The sequence below is a fragment of the Protopterus annectens genome, chromosome 10.part0 (genome assembly GCF_019279795.1).
Source record: "Protopterus annectens isolate FY-2018-M chromosome 10.part0, PAN1.0, whole genome shotgun sequence".
NCBI classification, from domain to species: domain Eukaryota; kingdom Metazoa; phylum Chordata; order Ceratodontiformes; family Protopteridae; genus Protopterus; species Protopterus annectens.
The window spans coordinates 362,182,588-362,201,564 of NC_056744.1; the positions used below are offsets into that span (position 1 = coordinate 362,182,588).

At 39.8% G+C, this 18,977-nt stretch overlaps 1 protein-coding gene across 1 annotated transcript in view; it reads right to left on the reverse strand.

The window, feature by feature from the left end:
- Positions 1-18,977, reverse strand: part of KIFAP3 (kinesin associated protein 3) — a gene marked incomplete in the record, with an annotated part of 1,467,647 nt that overhangs the window by 985,335 nt on the left and 463,335 nt on the right.

Consider the following 18,977-nt stretch of genomic DNA (forward strand, 5'->3'; position numbering starts at 1 on the left):
AAGGATAATATGGCTCTATTTTCAGATGGCAGGAACATGTGACCCACTGATTCACCTATTGAATAGTATGGAGACGGGATAGGCAAGAGACTTAGCTGCAATTTTTATAAGTCAAATGAAAAATTATCTGCAGACAGTGTTGCACTTTTAAGCGTTAATAGTTTTTTTATTAGGAGTTTTTTTTATAGTGACTGGGTATAGCGTAAAGCTTAAAAGCTTCTTGATTATTGACAGAGTGGCATGAGAAGGACTAGGTGAATCACTAGTGAGGAGAAGTGGGCTGAGGCAGGAGGGGTACTTGGTAGTGAGGTAAGGAGTAGGCTTGGGCAGTAGGGGTACTTGGTAGTGAGGTAAGAAAAAGTGGGTTGAGGCAGGACAGGTATTTGGTAGTGAGGTGAGAAGGAGTGGGTTGAGGAAGAAGAGGTGTTTGGTACTGAGGTGAGAAGGAGTGGGTTGAGACAGGAGGGGTCCTTGGTAGTGAGGTAAGAAGGAATGGGCTGAGGCAGGAGGGGTATTTGGTAGTGAGGTGAGAATGAGTGGGCTGAGGCAGGAGGGGCACTTAGTAGACAAGTGGCTGCATTAATTATGAGTTGAAAGCTGCAGCAGTTTCATTTTCTGGTTGATTAGGGCAGTGCGGTTGGCTGAGGGACTTTGTCAGGTTTGAGAAGCTTGTTAATATAGTGTCCTCAGAACAGTGTCTGATCATTTTTTATATGTGTTTTCTTTCTTTTGATAGTATTACCTTTTGCCCTTATTTAGATGTTTTTACTTTTACTTCTAAATGCATACTGCTGATATGTGGCTGCTGATTGGTTCTTGTGCCACAGCTGCCACATTTTATTTCTTTTCCTCATAAGTTGCTTTGGAGAGGAAGTTAAACAGAGTGATGGTCTAGTCTTCAAGAGTTTTCTTCTCCTGGGGTCCTGCTTGAAAAGTTTACATTCAATATGTATATTCTCCATCTGTATGTGGTGTGAAGTTTTCCCTTCTATTGTAATTACTGTTTTGGGTATACAGGAGAGTTTTACTCTCATAGTCAGTTAATCCATCATCAAAGCAGGATATTTCTCCTCTATCCACAGTTTTAATGACTCCCAAGGCAATGTAGATACTTGGCAAAAGTCTCATCATAGCCCTTTGTAGTCTGCTTACATCTACCCTGAACTCTCTTACACTCCCAAAAGAAATGAAGCATCAGTGTCTGCTGCCTGTCACACCTTCAGCATTTAGAACTAGATAGTCCGGTGTGCTGTACAGGGGGTTGTGTACAACATGGGAAAAATCTCACACACACACACACACACACACACACACACACACACACACACACACACACACACACACACACACACACACACACGTGTGTATATATGGATCAACTTCAGTAAATCATATTAACACAACACTGACAATTACAAACACGAGATGAGAAGATCATAAGCTCACATCAAAAACATTAACAATGCCAAAACTAATAAAAAAAAAAAAAAACAGTTACTGCACAGGTCACACACCATGGAGATTGCTCTGCAGTCAGAAAAATATCTTCTCCATTTAAACATATAATTGTAACAAAAAATATTCCTTTTTCAATGTTTTTTCAGGGGGCAAGCCTCTCTGTGCCCCCCTCATTCCCGGCAAATTATATATACCAACTCCATATTGTACTACAGTGGGGAAAAGGGTAAATTTCCCGATCTTCATTGTACTGAAATCTCCATTCAGAATTGTTGAAAATGGAACATTTTTGTCTTAAATGATGTGTTTAGATGGAGAAGTTGTTTTTCTGACTGTAGTATGACCTTCATGGTGTGTGACATACACAGTAGCTGTTTCATTTTTACAATGTTGTCACTATCAACATTAAATGATGTGAGCTTACAATCTTCTCATCTCATGTTTATAAATTTTGGAGTTCTGTTAATTGAATCTACCTAAACAAATCCATATCTATCTATCTATATCTATCTATATCTATACACACACACACACATATATATATATATATATATATATATATATATATATATATATATATATATATGTGTGTGTGTGTGTGTGTGTGTGGCCATTTCCTCAACCTCAGTGTATTCTCACATACTTCTCAGAAATCCTGTTGGACCCCTCCGTGCATACTCTCTGTATGCTCCCAGTGTTTCTCCAATTGCTTTTTCCTTTCCTTACGTCTTCAAAGCCTCAGGCAGTAGTGCATCAAACTGGCTTGCCCCTTTCTAACACTGTACTATTTGTCCCAAGCGGCTTCCTATTCTTGAAATGCTACAACTAACATGTCTAAAAGGAAATTAAGAGTTACCTATTTCTGATCTGACAGGTGGTACTTGTTGTTGTAGATACTGAAATTGTTCTTGCAGATGTTGAAATTGAATAAACCATCTCATATTAAGTGTATGTTCATTTAATTACCTCATCTGCTCCCAAAAGAAAATTCCTGATCCTATCCATTGTATCTGTTTATGCTAAGAGACGCACTTGAATTTTTAGACAGTCCCAGACGCACTTGAATTTTTAGACAGTCCCATACACACTGATATCTAAGAGCATCCCATGTCATATCCCCAAATTTCTTAATTTCTTTCCCCAATGGATTCTCAGCTCTGCCCAAAAATATTCATAATGAAGGGCAGTTTGCTATTTCACCCACCATTATTATTTGCCCTCCTGATGTATTTTTATCCATTGAGCAACACTGAAAGCAATAATCTAGGTGGGAAATGGGTATTACTTCTGTCCTCAGATAATGTAAGCATTCTCTTCTTAAGAACTCTGTACCTATGTATTCCCCTACATATTCTAACAAAAGCTGCAACATACTTATTAAAGGATCTTCATATGTCACAGGTATGTGCAGGATATCATGACAGATTTGCAGAAGGAGCATTACTTTAATGACATGCATCTTACTTGGTACAGGTTCACCTCCTACCTGTAAACACTCAGTAAATGTTCTTGTTTAAATTATCTAGATTTTGTATAACAATCCTTTCATTAGTGTACCCCACTTCTAGAACAAAACAAGTTCAGTATTCTACCTGTTGAATACTATCATTTGTGTTTTACCTTTTCCTTCTCCAACTCTAACCAACACTGACTTAGTTCTACTTAACTCAAGTCATGAGATCTTTGAAAACTGCTCAAACCCCCTCTTAACACTACTGGAAGGACTTCATCAATAATTTTAGCCATAAGTATAACGTCATCTGCATACAACAAGAAAGATACCCTAACTTCTAAGTTCTGCTAATACAGCATTGTGCCATCAATCCCTTCACCAGTTCCTCAATAACTAATATAAACAACCTTGGTGAAAGGGGCATCCTTGTTTGGTACCTCTATGAATTTCCCCCCTTGTATGATAAATCTCTTTTATTGATATATCACAGAATGGGTTGTAATATAACAATTGAATCCAGTGTAAAAATTCTGTGTCCATCTCTCTTTTCTGCAAAGCGTAACAGAACAACTGCGAATGCACTGTACCAAACCCATTCTTGATACTAAATACTGCTACACCCACGTTTATATCCAGCATGGTAACGATCAAAAACATTTGCCACTTCTCAGAAATTTGTCTATTATTAAACAATCCTCTCTATCCCAGCACAACAATTGGTAGGAATATCAAATCTAACCTGGTCTTCTGGTGAGAAATGTTATTACTATTTTTGTATCCAGGTTTAATAAAAGGGATTAGTGTATAATTAGAAAACTTTATGCTATTCCCTTTTCTCCTTAGGTAAAAGTATGACACGTGCATTGATCTCTGCACTCTAATTGATACAGCTCCCAGAGTATTTGTAATGTTTCCTCATCATCCAGTTTGAAAAATTCATCAGGGAACCCTTTTGTACTTGGGCATACCTCTCAACCTCTTAGCACACAAAATATGGACAAAGCCAAACAAAATGGGGGGACAAAGCCCCAAAAATAGGGACAGATTTTATATCTTGCTCTCAAAGACTTGGAAAGTTGCTAGAATAAAATGTTTTATGTTAACCTTGTATTTTATGAAGGATATAAAGTCTGAAACTCAAATGCCTGTCATTATTTAGTGAATTCAGTCCTCTCTGACTTGCCACAAATATCCAGAAAAAAACATTTTATGAGGAACAGACCAAAAATATGAGGCAAAACTCTGGGCAGTTGAGAGGTGTGGACATGGGTTTTACCCTACTTTACATTCTGGAGAGGTATTTGAAATTTCCTGCATTGTTATTGGGACATTTTAATTCATTCTCCCTACAGACTTTCTTTTCAACTTTTGAAGGAACCAGGGGGTCAAGTCTTTAGCTTTTCATATTGTCCATAGATCTTTTCACAATACTCTTGGAATGCCTCCCATATTCAGTCCAGTGAATCCACTCTGATAATATCTACTGAGCAGCAGAAAAGACCTCCATTTTTGTTACAAAGGAAATGACAAGTTAACCATACCTGGTAAGAGAAAGTACAGTTTTGTACCTACCATAAATGTAGATGTTCGAGTGCTAATACAGCTGCAGTCATAACAGATGGGTTCTCCTGCCGTCAGGCGGGTCCTCGGTCGGCCGAATTCCAAAGTCTAGGTCCAGCGTCGGTTGTTGTCGCTTCCTCCCTGATGTCAGTGTGACAGGGGTATAAAGGAACCAGCCGATGCCATTTTCTTCAGTTTTTCTTGCCCCAGATGTCAGGTGCCCCCAGAAGGAAGGCAATACATAAATTTGTGTAATAATGCAGTGCAATAAAATCAAAATACAGTAGTTGCAAGCAAATACATCATAAATGAATACCCCAATCAGGTTGTATGAGGATGTGTTAGCCTATAGGCCTGTCCCAAGAGGGGAAGGAGGGAGGGAAACCTGGACTGCAGCTGTATTAGCACTCGAACATCTACATTTATGGTAGGTACAAAACTGTACTACGTTCATCGTGCATACAGCTGCAGTCATAACAGATGGGTAGATTCCCAAAGCTAAGAAAGGGGTGGTAGGCACTAGGTGGAACTAGGAGGAGCCAAAATGCCCTGCAAGACTGCAGTGGCAAAGCTTGCTCTAGATTTGGAGTATAATGGTAGGCTGTAGTGCTTGGAGAAGGTATGCACAGAACTCCAAGTGGCTGCTTCCAAAATATCCTTGGTAGGAACTCCTCTGAGAAAGGCTGCAGAGGTGGCTGTGGCCCTGGTGGAATGAGTTCTAATGCCTGTAGGTACAGTTTTGCCATGAAAGGAATAGCAAAAACGTATTCAGTGGGCTATCCATTTTGAGACTGTCTGTTTGGAAATTGGCTTTCCTTGAGCTCCTACCGCATAGGCCACAAAGAGCTGTTCTGATTTTCTGAAAGGCTTTGTTCTGTCCAAATAATAACGCAGTTGTCTGTGGATGTCCAAGGAATGTAGTAATCTCTCCCCTTTGTTTTGAGGATTAGGATAAAAGGTAGGTAAATGTACGGCCTGATTTAAAGCTACCCTGGATACCACTTTAGGCATAAAGGATGGGTTGGTTCGTAAGGAAACTCTGTCCTGATGGAAGATGATAAAAGGCTGGCCATGAGAGCCTGTAGTTCTGAAACTCTACGAGCTGAGGTGATAGCCAGAAGGAAAGCGGTTTTTCAGGACAAATATTGCAAATCTGATGAGGCAGCTGGCTCAAAGGGAGGCAAGGTCAGTTTTTCCAGAATGAAATTAAGATCCCAAGCAGGTATTGGTTGTTTCCTTGGAGGTCTTAAATTCTTAGCCCCTCTGAGGACCTGTCTTAAGAGAGGGTGAGAGAATAAAGGTGGATCAGTGTTGTATTCTGCAGAAATGGCTGAAGCATGGATTTTGATGGAGGAGAAAGAAAGTCCACTGCTTAGCAGTTCAGCCAAATATTCTAGTATTTGAGGTAAATTCAGTTTTCCAGGATCCTGGCCCTTTTTCTCATTCCAGACACAAAAGCGTTTCCATTTTGCGGAGTAAGCTTTTCTAGTTGATGGCCTTCTGGCCTCCAAAATGACATCCTGCACCTCCTTGGAGAGTAGGGCCTGTTGTGATGCTAAGGAATCTTACATGCGGCTAGATTGAGTGTTTTTAGCTGGCTGTGAAGAGTTTTGAAGCTGTGCTGAGTCCGAAGAGGCATTAGAGGCAGGGTCCATGGTGGCGAATGCATCAGGCTCCTCAGGAGTGGGTACCAGTGTTGCCTTGGCCAGTCCGGAGCAATGAGAATCATCTTTGGTCTGTCTGCTCTGGTCTTCAATAGAACTTTGGGCAGCAGAGGAAGAGGTGGGAAAGCATAAACTGCCATTGATGTCCAACTGAAAGAGAGAGCGTCCACTCTCCAGTCCTTTGGATGGAAGATCCTTGAGCAGAATTTTGTCAATTGATGATTTTTGTGGGAGGCAAAGAGATCTATGTCTGGCCTTCCCCATTCTTGGATTATTTCTGTAAAAACTTTTGGATGCAACTTCCATTCGTGTGGATCTGTCATATTCCTGCTTAGGTTGTCTGCCGGCGTGTTTTCCTTGCCTGGCAAGTACTGTGCTTGTAGTTCGATTTGTAAGTCCAGGGCCATGTTCCAAAGTGACATGGCCAGTCTGCATAGGGGTAAGAATGTGTTCCTCCCTGCTTGTTTATGTACCACATAACTGTGGTGTTGTCCATTCTTATCAATAGTTGACCTGGTTGTAGAAGGTCCTTGAAAGCTATAATAGCATTTATTACTGCTAGCATTTCTTTTTGATTGATGTGCAGGTGCTTTTCTTTTTGGGACCATTTGCCCTGAATGCACCGATCTGTCATGTGCGCCCCCCAGGCGTAGTCCGAGGCATCTGTTGTGATGACTTGATTTGCTTGAGGCTTGCTGAATGGAAGACCTGTGTTTGTTTGGCATGCTTGAGCCCACCACAGAAATTCCTTTTGCAGACATAGAATTAGTGGTATTATTGTTTCCAAACTGTGGCTGTGTTGAGACCATATGATTTTCAGGTACCATTGTAGTTTCCTCATATGCAGCCTTGCACATGGGATTAGTAAGATGCAAGACGCCATGAATCCTAGAGCCTGCAGGATTTTCTTTGCAGTCAGCCTGGTGTAATTTGCTAGTGTTCTGAAGTATTGAATTAGTTGCCCCTGCTTCTCTGGCATGAGGTAGGCCATCTGGGTGTTTGTGTCCAAATTGGCACCCAGGAAAATTATCTTCCGAGAGGGTATCAGCCTTGATTTCTTTTTGTTGACTGTGTATCCCAGAGAGTTCAATAAAATTATTACATAAGCCAGATGTTTCAGAAGAATGTGCTTGCTGTCCGCTTGGATCAGGCAGTCGTCCAAATAGGGGTATATTTGTATCCCTTGAAGTCTGCAGTAGGCAATTACTGATGCCAGGCATTTCGTGAATACTCTAGGCGCAGTAGACAAGCCAAAGGGCAATGCAGAGAATTGATAATGGGTTGAACCTGCAAGAAATCTGAGGTACCTTCTGCAATTTTGTCTGATTGGGACATGCAGGTATGCCTCCTTGAGGTCCAATGTTACCAGCCAAGACTCCTTGCCCAGCATGGGAAGAAGTTGCTGTAGAGTGAGCATCTTGAATTTTGGTATGAGTAGAAATGTGTTTAGGAAGGATAGGTCCAAAATAGGTCTCCAATCTTTTCCCTTTCTTGGCACCAGAAATAGCCTGGAATAAAAACCTTGACCTTGTTCGGACGTAGGTACCTCTTGAATAGCTTTCATGTTTATGAGCTCTGTAATTTGCCTTCGTGCCTCTGCCCTTTGATTGTGTGGCAGGTTTGGCATGCCTCTCATTTTTGGAAGGGTGTGAAAATGGAATTTGTAGCCTCTGTTTATAATGTCCAGGATCCATTTGTCCTTTGTGACAATATGCCAATTTTTTTGAAAATAATGCCAGCTTTCCTCCTAAGGGGGCTGCCATTTGAGACCTGGTTGGCATGCAAAGGGGAAAGTCATAGGGTTTGCTTTCTGAAAGATTGCGAGTTGTCCTCACCACCTCTTTGTGTAGGAGCTTGCCATTGTCTGCCTCTAAACGATCCTTGGGATTGTCCTCTGCCCCTCGGGCGCCTGTATCTGCCTCTTTGGGGTCTGTCTGTGGCAGGAAAGGACCAGTTTTTGGAAGGCCAATTTCTACTAAAACGTGGGAGTTGAACCTGTAGAAATTCTTTCACAGTTTGCATTGATTTAGCCTTTTCCTCCATTTTCCTTAATACCTCCTCAGCATTAGCTCCAAATAGTACATCCTTTTGAAGAGGGGCGTCTAGTAATTTAGCTTTGACATGATCAGGCAAGGCTTGTTCCTTGAGCCAGGCATGCCTACGTATGACTGATCCTGTAACAGCAGCTCTACATGAGGCCTCTAGAGCATCAAAACCACATTGTAAGGTATGCTTACCCACTTGTTCTGCACTGCATCAAATCCTGCAACTCCTTCAAGTCTGGTTGTTCAGGTTGTGACATTTTACTTTTCAATTGTGATAACAAAAACTGTTGGTATTTTAGCATATGAAACTGACAGTTTAAGGCCCTCATGGATAAGGTAGCCGAGGTATATACCTTTTTCCCCACCTTTCTAAGGATCTGGAATCTCTCTCGGAAGGCAATGGATTTTTAGCAATGGAGGCCTTAACTCCCTTGGGGCCCTGTGAGATGGTTTCTGGGTCAGCAGCATGGCTTTTGTATAGAAATTGGTGTGAGTCAGGAACCCTGTAGTACCTGTCAGGCTTAACTGGAGCTGGAGGTAGAGAGTCCGGGTTAAGGCAGGCCTCCGAGTAAACATCATCTAGGATGTCCAAGACAGGAGGTATAGCCAGAGGCCTGTGCTGAGGTAGCAATAGAAATTCCCTGAGCCTTTTCTTGGAATCTGAATAATCTTGGCCTTCCCAGTGGAAGTGTTCCCTTAATGTATGCAAAGTTTCCCCAAATGAGTAATCCTCAGGGGGGGATACAGAAGGGATGGACTCCTCCGCATCAGAGTCTTCAAAAGGGGAGTAAGAATGTTCCTGATCATCAGAGTGCTCTGAAATAATGGAGCCCTGATCAGAGGAGGGGGAATCTTCCTCCACTCTGGGCCTTTTGTCCGGTGGGGGCTGAGAACCTCTGATAAGAGTAATTAAATCCTCAGCCATTTTAAGCATCTGTTTCTTAGGCATGGGGTCTGGAGATGGGCCCTGTGTAGCTGGTCTCTTAGAGTGCATGGTTGCTTTAGACTTTGTGAAAGCCTTGATGGAGAAAGAAGAGGAAGGTCTGAAGACACCTTGAGTGGAGGTGGACCTGTCCACATTCTGAGTTTCAACGCCAAGAGTGGCTTTGGTATCTGTAGTCGGGGTGTGGGCCGAGGAGCCTGCGACCTCGGGCACAGGATACACCGTCAAAGAAGTGTCGTCGGTAGTCAGGGGCTGCGTAGGTGCCTCGCTGAGAACCAGACCACGCGTAGTCGGCTTTGGCGTGGTGTCAGTAGAGGCCGCGGACCTCATGTGTCGGTCCTTGTCTTTGCGTTTTTTAGACAAATCCGGAGTCGGCGTATCCGACGACATAGTATAGTTAAATGCTTTCCCAAAATAATGCTGGGCGAACTCTGCCCGACGCTTAATAGTGCGTTTGTTGAAAGTAGCACAAAAGCGACAGACCGAGACGTCGTGGTCTGGGCCTAAACAAGGTATACAGAGGGAATGGAAATCCTTATGCGGTATTTGCTTCCCACAAGAAATACAATTATTAACTTTGTCTGACATCGGTCTGAGGCAAGAAAAGTTTCCCCAACGGGGTACTTAGCTTTTAAGAAGACTTCGGTTTCCAAATTTTCGGAATCTCAGGAGCTGGCCGACCGGCACTTGCGAACTGCTTCTGCTTCGGGCACCGCGCGGCAAGAAAGACTGAAGAAAATGGCGTCGGCTGGCTCCTTTATACCCCTGTCGCACTGACGTCAGGGAAGAAGTGATGATAACCGACGCCGGACCTAGACTTTGGAATTCGGCCGACCGAGGACCCGCCTGACGGCAGGAGAACCCATCTGTTATGACTGCAGCTGTATGCACGATGAACATCAAGTCCTTCCAATAGTGTGTGCATATCTAATTTCAATGATGTCTAGCATGTTGATAATTAAAGTAAAAGAGCAGAAGACATCTTTGGCATAACAGAAGGATTAGATTTTATGATCCTCTCACATTATGAAGCAAAACTATATGAAGGACTACGTATTACAGCTCAAAGTTCAGACATTCTGTTTCCACGTGTAACTGACATTAAGAAAACAGTTTTCTATGGAAGGCACGTATAATGTGAACTGATCTGCTGGTTCAAAGGTTAGTAATGAAAGGCACTTCTGAGGTTCACTGAATCTACTAATTCAAAGGGAGGCAGGTAACTTTTCCAGCATAAAGTCCAGACCCCACAGACTTGCACCTCTCTTCTTGGAGGTCTTAAATGCAGAACACCTTTAAGAAAACTTCTAGATGAAGGATTAGCGGAAACCTGGGGATTGCAGGAGCATTTCTTTGAACAATATATGAAACAATATTCCAAAGAAATAATGGAAATAAACCAACAGTCTAGGAAACATGCAGATAAATGGGTCTGGTACCAGTGCCTAACACAATGAAAATCCTTTCACCTATGAATGTATGATAATAGACTGTTACCTCAGTTTCAATACTTGAGAACAGAATAAATCCCTATTAGAAAGTGAAAGTCTGTTCTGTAGTTTAAAGGGATGAATGATTTTTAAACTCAGATTAACTACGTCTTGCTATGTGTTAATGTCCTGCTTAGAGGAAGAGCTAAACACATGGATATATACAGAGTTGCATGATTCTCTTGGCCAGGCTGGCAGTATCAGACTCAACCCCACTATGTTTTGGTTTACTTTTGCTGTTTTGGAATTAATTCAGCTTTTTGGCAGTTTATGTGTATGCCCAGTAACTGAAAAAGCTCCAATATGACTGTCAGCTACTGAAAGATTTCCTGAAAATTTATGCCATAATGACACAATCAGCAAGACAAGGTAATATGGCTGTGTGTCCTCTCCTCAAACATGCAAACACTAGGGCTCAACAATTTGTAAATATTCTAAGGGCCATAAACAGTCAAAATGGAGAGTTGCAAACTGGAAGTTAAAAGAGGCTACCTGAAATCTCAAATATTTCCTGAGAAAAGGTTTGATTGGAATGTAAAGTTGTTTATGCTCCATGTCCAGTGTTATTCTAAACAGTCCATGTCTAATGAAGGGCTTCCTTTTGTTCTGACAGTTACCAGTGCATCTTCAGGAATTAATAAAAAACAAACAAACAAGCGGAATAGCACATGCAGACAATAACTGTTCTCCTTTAAAGTGGTTTTATCACAGGGGGATATAAACTTCTCTGCACCCTCCACCCCATTTCTTCTATACACTAACTCCGAGATGCCATACAGCTGAGAAAAGTGAATACTCAGAAAAAGTGATCTTGGACTTCATATACTAACTCCGAGATGCCATAAAACTGAGAAAAGTGAATACTCAGAAAAACAGTGATGTTGGACTTAATATAATAACGCTGACTCTGCCGCACTATTGAGCAAAGACAAAAGACACAGCGATCTTGGACTGAATATACTAACTCTGAGACTGCAATATCGCTGAGAAAAGTGAATACTCAGACATATAGCGATCCTGGACTCATTATGCCAAGTCTCCACTATTCTGGAACTTGCAGTTATGAGTCTCAGAATTTAAAATTGTTACCTCAAAAAAGGCAGAATTAGTTACTATTCTGCATTTCGTTGTAATAATAAACTCAGTGAGACTGGAAAGATTCAGTGCATGTCTCCACAATTTGTATTTTTGGGACCAGAAACAACTTGGAATAAAAAGTTGCTTTCTTGGGGTATGGAACACGCTGTATTTTTTTTCTTCTTCAAAAGTTGTTTTGATAAACCTAAAGCAATCTTGAGCTGGTACATGGTATATGAGGGGATGGTTCTGGACAAGGAAACTGGCTGCACAATCCAGTTGTCTGGAGTAACTGGTTGTCATATAAGTTTGATAACTGCCTCCCAAGAAGATGGGTTTGGCATAATGCTTATAACTTTCACATCAGAGACACAAAATACAAGGTACGATACAAGGTTTAATTCTAACACTGGGTTACTGACTAGGCTTAAAAGGGCCCTTAAGGGGCAGTTAGCTTAGTATTAACCTATGAACACATACACGAGAAAGGAGGTGCAGGACTTCTGCCCATTATTTTATATAAATTGTCTCTTGGAAGCTGGTAAGTTCAAACAGTACTGAGAAGTTTCATAGGTTCTCAATAAGAATATGGCCCTGGAGACCCAGAACAATTGGGAATTTAAAATTGTCCATTCATTACGTAGCTATAACCCACACATCCCATGTAAAAATTTGTGGAAAAGAATCATCTATTTAACAGTTACCTCAGTTTTGCCTGCTACATTAACCAGTGTTGATGGGTGGCATCAACAAGTTAAGCTTTCATTCCCTTTAGCCAAGATTCAGTTCGCAACTTGCCCCAGTTGCTGAAGCCCTGCAAATTGCATCTCTTATGTCGTAAAGACATATCTACACTTCTACATATGCACATTTATTTAATCAGATGTAGCAGTAAGCTTCTCCTATGTTGTGAAGGCATATCTGCACTTCTGCATATGCACATTTATTTCATCAGATGTAGCAGTAAGCTTCTATGCCATAAAGACATATCTGCACTTCTGCATATGTACATTTATTTCATCAGATGTCGCAGTAAGCTTCTCCTATGTCATAAAGACATATCTGCACTTCTGCATATGCACATTTATTTCATCAAATGTAGCGGTAAGCTTCTCCTATGTCATAAAGGCATATCTGCACTTCTGCATATGCACATTTATTTCATCAAAAGTAGCGGTAAGCTTCTCCTATGTCGTAAAGGCATATCTGCACTTCTGCATATGCACATTTATTTCAGCACTTCTCCTATGTCGTAAAGGCATATCTGCACTTCTGCATATGCACATTTATTTCATAAGATGTAGCAGTAAGCTTCTATGTCATAAAGGCATATCTGCACTTCTGCATATGTACATTTATTTCATCAGATGTAGCAGTAAGCTTCTCCTATGTCGTAAAGACATCTGCACTTCTGCATATGTACATTTATTTCAGCAGATGCAGCGGTAAGCTTCTCCTATGTCGTAAAGGCATATCTGCACTTCTGTATATGCACATTTATTTCATCAGATGTAGCAGTAAACGTCTCCTATGTTATAAAGGCATATCTGCACTTCTGCATATGCACATTTATTTCATAAGATGTAGCAGTAAGCTTCTATGTCATAAAGGCATATCTGCACTTCTGCATATGTACATTTATTTCATCAGATGTAGCAGTAAGCTTCTCCTATGTCGTAAAGACATCTGCACTTCTGCATATGTACATTTATTTCAGCAGATGCAGCGGTAAGCTTCTCCTATGTCGTAAAGGCATATCTGCACTTCTGTATATGCACATTTATTTCATCAGATGTAGCAGTAAACGTCTCCTATGTTATAAAGGCATATCTGCACTTCTGCATATGCACATTTATTTCATCAGATGTAGCAGTAAGCTTCTCCTATGTCGTAAAGGCATATCTGCACTTCTGCATATGCACATTTATTTCATCAAATGTAGCGGTAAGCTTCTCCTATGTCGTAAAGGCATATCTGCACTGCTGCATATGTACATTTATTTCATCAGCTGTAGCAGTAAGCTTCTCCTATGTCATAAAGGCATATCTGCACTTCTGCATATGTACATTTATTTCATCAGATGTAGCAGTAAGCTTCTCCTATGTTGTAAAGGCATATCTGCACTGCTGAACATGCACATTTATTTCATCAGATGTAGCAGTAAACGTCTCCTATGTTGTGAAGGCATAGCTGCACTTCTGCACATGTACATTTATTTCATCAGATGTAGCAGTAAGCTTCTCCTATGTCGTAAAGACATATCTGCACTTCTGCATATGTACATTTATTTCAGCAGATGTAGCAGTTATGTCATAAAGGCATATCTGCACTTCTGCATATGCACATTTATTTCATCAGATGTAGCAGTAAACGTCTCCTATGTCGTAAAGGCAAATTTGCACTTCTGCACATGTACATTTATTTCAGATGTAGCAGTAAGCTTCTCCTATGTCATAAAGGCATATCTGCACTTCTGCATATGTACATTTATTTCATCAGATGTAGCAGTAAGCTTCTCCTATGTCGTAAAGGCATATCTGCACTTCTGCATATGCACATTTATTTAATCAGATGTAGCAGTAAGCTTTTCCTCTGTTGTAAAGGCATATCTGCACTTCTGCACATGTACATTTATTTCATCAGATGTAGCAGTAAGCTTCTCCTATGTCATAAAGGCATATCTACAGTTCTGCATATGCACATTCAATTCATCAGATATAGAAGCTTCTCCTATGTCATAAAGGCACATCTGCACTGCTGCATATGCACATTTACTTCATCAGATGTAGCAGTAAGCTTCTCCTATGTCGTAAAGGCATGTCTGCACTGCTGCACATGTACATTTATTTCATCAGATGTAGCGGTAAGCTTCTCCTATGTCGTAAAGGCATATCTGCACTGCTGCATATGCACATTTATTTAATCAGATGTAGCGGTAAGCTTCTCCTATGTCGTAAAGCATTTCTGCACTGCTGCATATGCACATTTATTTCATCAGATGTAGCGGTAAGCTTTTCCTATGTCGTAAAGCATTTCTGCACTGCTGCATATGCACATTTATTTCATCAGATGTAGCGGTAAGCTTCTCCTATGTCATAAAAGCATATCTGCACTGCTGCACATGCACATTTATTTCATCAGATGTAGCGGTAAGCTTTTCCTATGTCGTAAAGCATTTCTGCACTGCTGCATATGCACATTTATTTCATCAGATGTAGCGGTAAGCTTTTCCTATGTCGTAAAGCATTTCTGCACTGCTGCATATGCACATTTATTTCATCAGATGTAGCGGTAAGCTTTTCCTATGTCGTAAAGCATCTCTGCACTGCTGCATATGCACATTTATTTCATCAGATGTAGCGGTAAGCTTCTCCTATGTCATAAAGGCATATCTGCACTGCTGCACATGTACATTTATTTCATCAGATGTAGCGGTAAGCTTCTCCTATGTCGTAAAGCATTTCTGCACTGCTGCATATGCACATTTATTTCATCAGATGTAGCGGTAAGCTTCTCCCCTTTCTCCTGTAAGTGACTACTAGGGAGATAGTGGATATTCAATGACTAAATATAGAGCTTTGATGATTCATCATGTGAGGCATATAGTTAGGGTTCTAGCAAACATTAGAAACGAGAGTACAGTTGTGTTAGGCATCATAATTGTACATGTCCAAGTACATTCACTGTTGCAGTCCTAAAAAATGGGATATCCTGCCTGCAGGTATACTGTATCATATCTGCCTTCAACCCGCATGCCCACAGACATCATCAGACTCCCTTCCTTATTCTAAAGTCAAGATGATGGTGGCATAACAAAGGGATCAGCACACACCATCTTCAGATCTTTGTTGCCCTGACTAGGTAGAAAGCTTTCTTCAGGCAACAGAGCATACGCAGAGGGAGAAAAAAAGATGGAGGTACCCCTTGACAAGATGGTAGTCTCAGCTGGGATTTATACAAGTTCAAGAAGGAAGGGGCATAGCAGATGGATGAGACAGAATAGGGGACAAGGTAAAGAAGGGTACCCACCCCAATCCAAGGACAGCCAAGAATGATGGATGAGGGAGGGGATGGTGTGGGCTAAACAAGGACTGCAGTAGTGAAGACACTCAAACAGCTACAGGTATAGCATGTTCCTAACACGTGTACTGTGTTCACTGTACTGTTTACTGCTGCAGTCCTAATAATGAAGAGGAACTCCCAGTGCACTGTACTAGTGGATGGCTGGGCCCTGACTGTACACCCTAGTATAATACAATCAAACCCTGCCACGGCCCTGGATGCAACACCTAGGTTATAACATTTTAGGGAAGGTGTGGCATTTGAATGGATATTATCATCTCAAGGAATGCCATGGCAGCTGCTGTAGCTCTACTTGAATGACCTTTACATCCTGCCACTGGCTTCTAAAAAGTAAAATAACAACTATGTACAGATTCGGTCTGAAAGCCATTTAGAGTCAGTAAGTCAGTCTTTTCACAGGATCCCTGCTTTTGCAAATGGTACAGTTCATCTGATTTTCTTGATTTCCTTAGTTCTGCTCAAATAAATCTCAATTGCCTAAGCACATCCAAAGCATGCATTTTATTATTTTCTAGTTACAAAGTATTTTGCAATTCAAATTTTATGCTCCTGTTTTTCTGCTACTGTGATGTATACCAGTTCTCTGTGTTCTGCTCATTACATCACATACTACTGAACAAATTTACATTTTTTGATTCTGTAAGCTCCTGGACTGAACCTGTAAATAGTCTAAAGAAACTATAGTTCTACTACAATCAACAAACAAGCAAAATAAAATGTTCTCTTCCCACTTGGTTAATGGATTTAGGAAAATACACATTTATGTAAATGGCTTGGTTTAAGTAAAAAAGAAGTTATGTACTCACCATAATGTTCTACGTTTGTAGTCTATCTCGCCCTTCATTCTTACATATGGGATCGGAGCCGATCCTCGGCTCCGACTCGGCCTATTTACAAGCTGGAAGTCTTCTAGTTGGCTCGTGGCTAGGTAGGCATCCCATGGCGCACCAGTACAATCCCCAGATCTTGTTTGCTGCGAACTAGGAGAGATAATAACAAATATACACAAGAAGCCAATAGTAAAAGCGCTCCATAAAAAAAGACAATAATATTTTTCTGTCTCCAGGTACTTCCAGGACGGGGGTAGGAGGGTGGGTTCATAAGAATGAAGGGTGAGATGGACTACAAACATGGAACGTTATGGTGAGAACATAACTTCTCTATGTTCTGTAGTCCTATCTCACCTTCATTCTTACATATGGGACAGTGTCCCTAGCGCCTAATTCTTGGGTGGCTCAAGGAAAAATACTCCTGAGTACCATGGAACCAAATGATGCTCTACCCCTGGAGGTTAAATCCAATTTGTAATGACCAACCACCTAAATAAGTAACTTGAAAAAACAAAAAACTTAAATGCAAGCATAATCAGAAGGATATAACTCAATAAGACAGTGAGCGTTAAAACACCAAATTTATTATGAGCGCTTTCGAAGGGGTCTCCGCCCCAAATTCTTCAGACAAATTATACTCTGTAATCCTCGCCTTATATACAAATCTAAGCATCAATAATTCAATTAACAAAAACAATTACATTATATAAAATACTTATTTAAGTTAAAACCTTTAAAACATGACATTCATTACTATACAAATAAATGAGCTCATCTAAGCTATACACTCCTCACTATAAGAAGCGATTCTATATAATAATATTAAAAACCATATAATTTAACTAATATTCCATCATTTATTATTAATTATTAAACCACAGCCTTGGTGACACTTTTTAATATACACCTAAATGCACAACTATTATGGAGCCTTTTAAAGTGCCCCTTGTTTTTTGGGACCTTCATTAATATTTTTATATATTTTAGTTTTACCCATGCTTCAATATTTTAGACTTATAGTCACAGCATTGCCTACTCAAAAAAAAAAAAAATATATATATATATATATATATATATATATACACACACATACACATATATAAATATATATATATATATATATATATATATATATATATATATATATATATATATATACATATATATATATATATATATACATATATATATATATATATATATATATATATATTCTTCCATTACTACCCAACTACAAGCTCTACCTCACCAATACAGTCCTCCAATCATTTTGACCAACTAAATCAGCTACATAGCTAGCACTACAGACTTACACTTATATGTATATTTATATTTTTCTACCATAACCTAATAAATTACTCAAATATATATATATTATGTGTGTCCATTAGTTGACACTAACCACATTATTTTTTATTATTTATCATATACCATTTCTTAATTTGTAAGCTAGTATAACACACATATAAATTTATACTTTCATATATATATATATATATATATATATATATATATATGTATATACACTTTCATGTGTTTAACTCATTTTCATCTACGCAAAGCTTTCAACTTCAAAATACTTTTAATTGATGCATACTCATTTAACCCTGGTGGAATATGTGCTGAAGTTCGAATTTGCCACATTAATTTGTTCTCCTCTAGTTTCAGTTGCCATGGTCCACCTCTCATCTCACACTTCACTTGTTGTATTACCCTGTAGGAAAACTTATAATCTGGGTTCTCAATTATATGTTTTGGCAATGCATTTGTGGTATCCCCCCTATTAATACAATATTGGTGCTCATATATTCTTTGTCTAATTTTCCTTTCCGTTTTTCCAATATAGTATGATGGGCATATTTCACAACATGCAACATACACCACCCCCTTAGATTCACAATTAAATTTCCCATTAATTCCATATGGCTTGTCCCTGATGAATACTTGGTTACCTGGTTTTATAAATTTACATTGCGGACATGTTCCACATTTATTCATCCCTATGGCTTTCTTATAGTTCTTATTTTTCTCAAGCAGGAATTTTAGATTTGTGCCCCTTCTATAAATAAATCCTGGTTTTAAACCCAAAACTTTACTCAAACCATTATCTTCTAGGATAATTGTCCAATTTTTAGAGAAAATGTCCCTTATTTTCTTATAATCAATAGAGTAAGTAAATGGAAAATTTACACTCAAACTTTTAGTTTGGGACATCGTACTTATACTATGCTGTTCTGCTGTTATACCAGAATTATTGCTATTACTATTACATAGTAATGGTCTAAAATGCCCTGAACTTCTCTTTGCATTCACCTCCAACATGATTTCCCTTATAAATACTTCCGGATAGCCTCTTTTGATGTACATTAATTTC